Source organism: Botrytis porri (assembly GCF_014898465.1).
Source record: "Botrytis porri strain MUCL 3234 chromosome Unknown BPOR_021, whole genome shotgun sequence".
In the NCBI taxonomy this organism is placed as follows: Eukaryota; Fungi; Ascomycota; class Leotiomycetes; order Helotiales; family Sclerotiniaceae; genus Botrytis; species Botrytis porri.
Genome location: NW_024066095.1, coordinates 529,364 through 535,884, shown reverse-complemented (window position 1 = coordinate 535,884; position 6,521 = coordinate 529,364).

Sequence of the window (6,521 nt, the reverse complement as noted above, 5' to 3'; positions counted from 1 at the left end):
AATCTTTATTATTAATAAAGGATGTATTAATGATTATAATTAATCTTCAAGAATTTATATCAAATAGAATAAATTATAAACCTTTTTTCAAGTTGTCAATTTGCTATTGAATATACTTATTAAGAAAATCAACATCTTTTTCCTTAGAATTAATAGTTTGTGTTGGGACAGGGATCATGTGACTACGCTAGCGTTGACGCTAGCGTCTTCCGACACTATAGTAATACGTTTCATAGCCCTAGCTTTTAGAACCTTAAGTAATATAACAATAATGTGAATTATAGTACTATATTGACTTTATTATTTTTATAATAATACTAACATTAATTAATAATATTATAGATTAGAAGCCTAGTATCTTAATTTTAAATCGTAATAATAGTAGTAAATTGTTGCAGGAGCTGCCTCTAGGATCACGTGAAAGTGGCTAGAGATCTCTCAAAATGGTTTAGATTAAACTTCAAATAGGAATTCAATAAGATTATAATTAATTGTAATTCTTATAATTATAATAATGAAATTAATAATTGTTCTTAAATATAAAGCTTTATATATAAAGAAATTCTATTCCTTATATAAACCTTCGTTCTCTACAGCATTATAAGGTTCTGTTCTACTTGGATCCTTTGGATCTTATAGATCTAAACATTTATTCTTCGATCCCCTAGATCCTCTAGGTCCATCACGTGACCGTTTGGCCATGTGACGCGGTATGTTGGATACCGTCGTAACATAAATTCATAATCGATTCGGTCTATATAGTTATACTAAGACCATATAATATATTTGTATATGGTTCTAATTGAATAAGGTAGATAAAAAAAGAAAATAAAAACTTATCCCCTTTTGAACTTTCTTATTAAGATTTACAAACAATTTTCTGAATAATCCTTTTAAATTCTTTGAATTGTCTATATTATAAATCTATTATATTTAATAACCTTTTTTTTTATTAAATTTCTTAATATACTTATAAAAATCCTATACTTTTTATTCTATTATAATAATTCTTCTTTTTCTATTCAATTTTTCCCAAAATATTATAAAAGCTATGATTAATTATAATATCGTATTATTACAACAAACATTACATAACACATTCGCGTATCACATGAGGGAGCCTTGAAGAGCTACAAGCTCCAGGAGCATACGGATCCCAAAGGCTCCAAATGACGAAGATCTATATAACAAATGAGTTTCATTAGAATATAAAGCTTCGTGCTCAAGAACAATTATTAATTTCATTATTATAGTTACGAGAATTACAACAATTACAACCTTATTAAATTCCTATTTGAAATCTAATCTAAACCACTTTGAGAAATCTCTAGACACTTCCACATAACCCTAAAGGTAGCTCCCGTAATACGTATTCCTTTTAAAGAATTATCTTTACTCTTTAATACTTCAAATCCTTTAAGAATCCTATTATAACCTTTAATTTATTACTTATAAGCCTTATATCTACCTTCTTCTATAATATATTAATAATATATAATTTCTTTTTAAAATCTAATATCTTCTATTTCCTTTCCTCCTATCAGATTACCCTATTAATATAGAACATAATATATTAGAGTTTGTCGGATCATTCTATTAATATAGAGGATAAGATTATATTATAGGGCTAGATGATTGAATAAGATCGAAATAGTAGATATAATGATATCGGAATACTATCATTTTAATAATATACACTTTATATTGAAGGATTATTATTTCTTTAATTATAATCGATAATATATTGTCTGCTGTACAAAATGATATCGAAATTAATATTTCGTAATAATGTTATATATTAATATATTATAAATGTTTTTCGAAAAGTTTAGCTTTTCTTTTTATTGTATAGAGTAGTTATAAGTATATTGGTAAAATATTAAATATTATATTAATATATTTTTTATAAAATATTTCTTGAAAAAAGCAAAGTCTTTTTAAAAAGTTTTCATCTTTTATTTTTTTATATCTAAAAACCTTTTTCTTTATAGTTGAGATTCTCTTACAAGGCCTTTGAGTATTAAAAAGTCTAGATTATTATAGGAATCTATGATTTAATCTTTTTTATAAATTATATTCGATATGATAAGCTTATTATTAATGATATTAATATTAATGGTTTCGATATAGATACACTGAATCCTCCTCCTTAATATCGATAACAATATCTCCCTAACTTGGGTAGATATTAATTTAATAATTTTAGAAGAGAGTAAAAGGTGATATTCTAATTCGAATATAGTAAAGATTAATGGGTTTTTTCAAGAAAATCTTTCCTTAGTTTTTTCGTGTTTTTTAAATTGTAATATATAATTTGAACTAAGATTAATATTTCTTTAAATAAATATAAATTCTTATATTATTTCAATATAATTTGATATTTACTTTTACATAAATAAAAACAATTGGTAATATAATAACAACTTTTATATTAACTTTAATCTATATCTTATTCTTTATTATAATATATATTAAAGAGTAAAAACTAGTAGTATTTAATTCGAGTTTAATATTATATTTTTTGAATTTAAATTTTATTATATTTTAATAAAATTAATATTTTATTATTTACTTATTATTTATTAAATATAATAGGATTATTTATAAATTCTTTTGTATCTCAAAAGTGTTGTATTGAAAATATCGATTATTTAGTTCTAGAATAACTTAATAATATTAAATTTATTAAATCTATTATCGAGTCTCTAATTCCATTAGAGATTATAGCTGACAATTATAAATCAATGATGAATGGATAGAAAGATTATCCTTTTAATATTAATTATATAAATAAAAGGGAAATATAAGATTATTATAAATTCAAGTTATATAAATATAAATTCAACGACTTTTATAATAAGGAATTATGGTTGAATTATACTATAAGTTTTAAGAATTTTAAATCAGAGTATTTTCTATTTATCGAAATATAATTATTATATAAACTATAATATAAATTTTATATATATGAATTACTTATTATAAAGTATATGAAAATGCTTTAGTTTAAAGTCCTTAAAACTTATAATATAATTTAATTATAACTCTTTATTATAAAAGTTGTTATATTTATATTTATACAACTTGAATATACAGAAATCTTGTATTTCCCTTTTATTTGTATAATTAATATTAAAAGGATAATCTTTTTATCTATTTATTATTGATTTATAATTGTTAGGTATAATTTTTAATGGAATTAGATATTTAATGGTGAATCTAATAAATTTAATATTGTTAAATTGTTTTAGGGCTGGATATTTAATATTTTCAATATAATGCTTTCAAGGTATAGGAGAATCTATAAATAATTCTATTATATTTGATAAATAATAAATAGATAATTGGATATTAATTTTATTAAAATTTAATAAAGTTGAGTTTAAAGAGTATAATATTGAGCTCAAACTAAATACTATTAATTTTTACTTTTTAACATATATTATAATGAAAAATAAGATATAGATTAAAATCAATATTGAAGTTGCTATTATATTATAAATTATTTTTATTTTTATTAAAACAAATATCAAATTATATTAAAATGATATAATAGTTTATATCTTTCTAAAGAAATATCAATCTTAATTGAAATTAAGATGTTAAGCTCTTAATCTATAGTATTAATATTATTATAGGAATGGTAAAGTTAATATAATACTATAATTTATATTATTGTTTATATTATTTAAGATTTTAAAAACTAGAATTATGAAATATATTATTTATAATATCGGAAGATATTAGTGTCAATACTAGCGTAGTCACATGATCCCTGTCTCAACATTTATTTATCTTTATTTCATATTGAATATCGTTAATGAAGATTAATTAGCTTATTAAGTAAGTAGTCTAACGCGAATAATTTTATAAGAAGGATTATATTACTTTCTACTATTGCGTAAATCTCTCTCGACTTAAAATATAAAAATTTATGAGTAGACTTTCTACGATATAATGACCTGATTATAGTACTAACGTACTACTACTAGTTACTTATTAAAACTATACCTAAAAAAGTCATTTTACTACTTTTATTATATATAGAGTTAATAACTTTAACTAGATATTTTTGTTCGAATTTTAATATGTATATTATTTCGATAATAACATTTACTAAAATCATATTTTTAATACTCTTTAAAGTTTTTCAAATTGTTAAAAATATGTTTATAAAAGTTTTTAATTTAAACTTATTATTACGAGGTGACATTAGTCCTTCTTGTTCTGTCCTGTCCTACTATATATATAAGAGTAAAATAAAACTTTCAGTTTTATTTTTTAGTCTTTTATACTTTTGTAGTATAATAACAAAAGCTTCTGAATACTCTCAAAAGTAATCTCATAACATTAGATAAAATTTCTCTTAATTATAAATGAAGTTGTATAAAAAAGTCTATTTATAGCTTACAAGTCTTTATTGATTTAAAAGTTAATATATATAGATTCTGTCTATCTGAATGTTTAAAGACATTATAATTCTGAAATCTTTTAGTTAAATAATAATATAGAGATTATAATTTAAGGAGGGGGGTAATGTTATAAAATAACATTAGTTTTTTTTATTCTATTCTGTTCTATTATATATATAAGAGCAAGATAGAACTTCTAGTTCTATCTTCTAGTCTTTTATACTTTTATAGTATAGCGATAAAGCTTCTAAATGCTCCTAGAAGTAGTCTCGTGATACTTTTTTTCTTTTAGCAAATTTCAGTATTTTAAAGTTTTTTTTCTTTTAATATTCTTTCATTATTCTTTAATATAGAAAATTATCAAAAATAAATCATATAATATTTAATAAATTTCATTTGATTTTCAATCTAATCATATAATCATTTATATAAACTATTAGTTTTATAGTTTAAAAATTAGAAGTATATTTTGTAAGTTTTGATGAATTTTGGTATGATTTTAATAAGTGGCTGGTAGTAGTTCATGGTGACTGTATATGAAATATCTATTCTTGAAATAAAAATAATAATAAGTTCGTCTCAATTCATATTACATGGAACCTGCTTTCATTTCGAAGTTCACTTCAGCGAGGAATATGAAAATTGTAATTGACTTTTACATCGATGATGCACCCACGAAGAGAGGAATTGAAGGGCCCTGCGTAATAAAAGGATATAGTGTTCCTTTTCATACGATTGTTCAGGGGTTCGAAAATGGGCTTTTAGTAACGGTCTACTTTTTGGAGCGTCAACGAAAGGATATTTCAAGGTACGTTACTTTTGTACAATATATACGTTGATCTACTAGGTTTATGAGAATTTTAGGTAGTGGTTGTTGAGAGATGAGAACGTGAAATGATTCGTTGGGACAGCTATGCTCAGTCAGATAAAACTTAGACAGAGTGACATAATCATAGTAAAAGTAAGAAGCAATTATGACGGGACGAGATTGCGTGTAAATCCATGTCATAATCAAGATTTACCTTTGAGTGGAGTTAGAGATTGAACCCTAAGGTCTCAACTAAATCATTAAGTCGAGTACTCGACTTTCTGACCACCCCTGTTTTGAGTCACTCTTTTATATTAAAAAGTGCTTTTTCAGCTTATTAATATCTTTATTAAAATATAATATAATTGGTCGAAAATTTATATATATATAATTCAAATCATTTTAAATCTATAGTGAAAATTTCAGATTTTTAGGATTTTTCTAAATAAAAATCTGAAACTTTAAAATATCGATTTTTTAATTTAAATAAGAATTATATATAATTTTGAAATTAATTTTGGATCTTCAATAACTTTTTAATTATAATTAATAAAAAGAAATTAATTACTTTTTTAAAGGCTTTGAACTTAAATCTATATAAAAAAAAAATTAAAAAAAATTAAAAAAATTAATAGTTATAAAAATACAACTTAAATAAGGAAAAATAATCCCGATAATTTTAAAATTATTCTTATATAGTACGCTAATACTAGCGCACTAGAATACCTAGATATATACAAATAGCTTCTATATAGTATAATAAGAACTTCGTTCTTCTTTTATACTATATACGTATTATTATAAATACTTATTAATTGAAATTTTTCTAATTTTTCTAAATCTCTTATATTATAAATAATGAAGATTTATAATTAAATTTTATAATTTATTTTAAATAAATTTTATTAAAAAGTTATTAAAGATTTAAAACTAATTTCAAATTTATATCTAATTCCTATATATATTAAAAAATCAATATTTTAAAACATCAGATCTCTACTCAGAAAAATTTGAAAAAATCTGAAATTTTCAGAATAAGTTCAAAATGATCTGAATTATATATATATAAATTTTTAATAAATTCTATTTATAAATAAAAAAGTTACTAATAAACTAAAAAAGCGAGTTTTAGTATAAATCAGTGACTCAAAAGAGGGATGGCTAGAAAGTAGGATACTCGACTTATTCATAGCGATGATTTTTATTTCATTCTTTTCGTGTTCCTAGTCATTATGAGATGTCACTAAAAATTGAGGCTTGCTGCGACCAGCTGGGCGATAAGATAAATCTGATGAGTTACG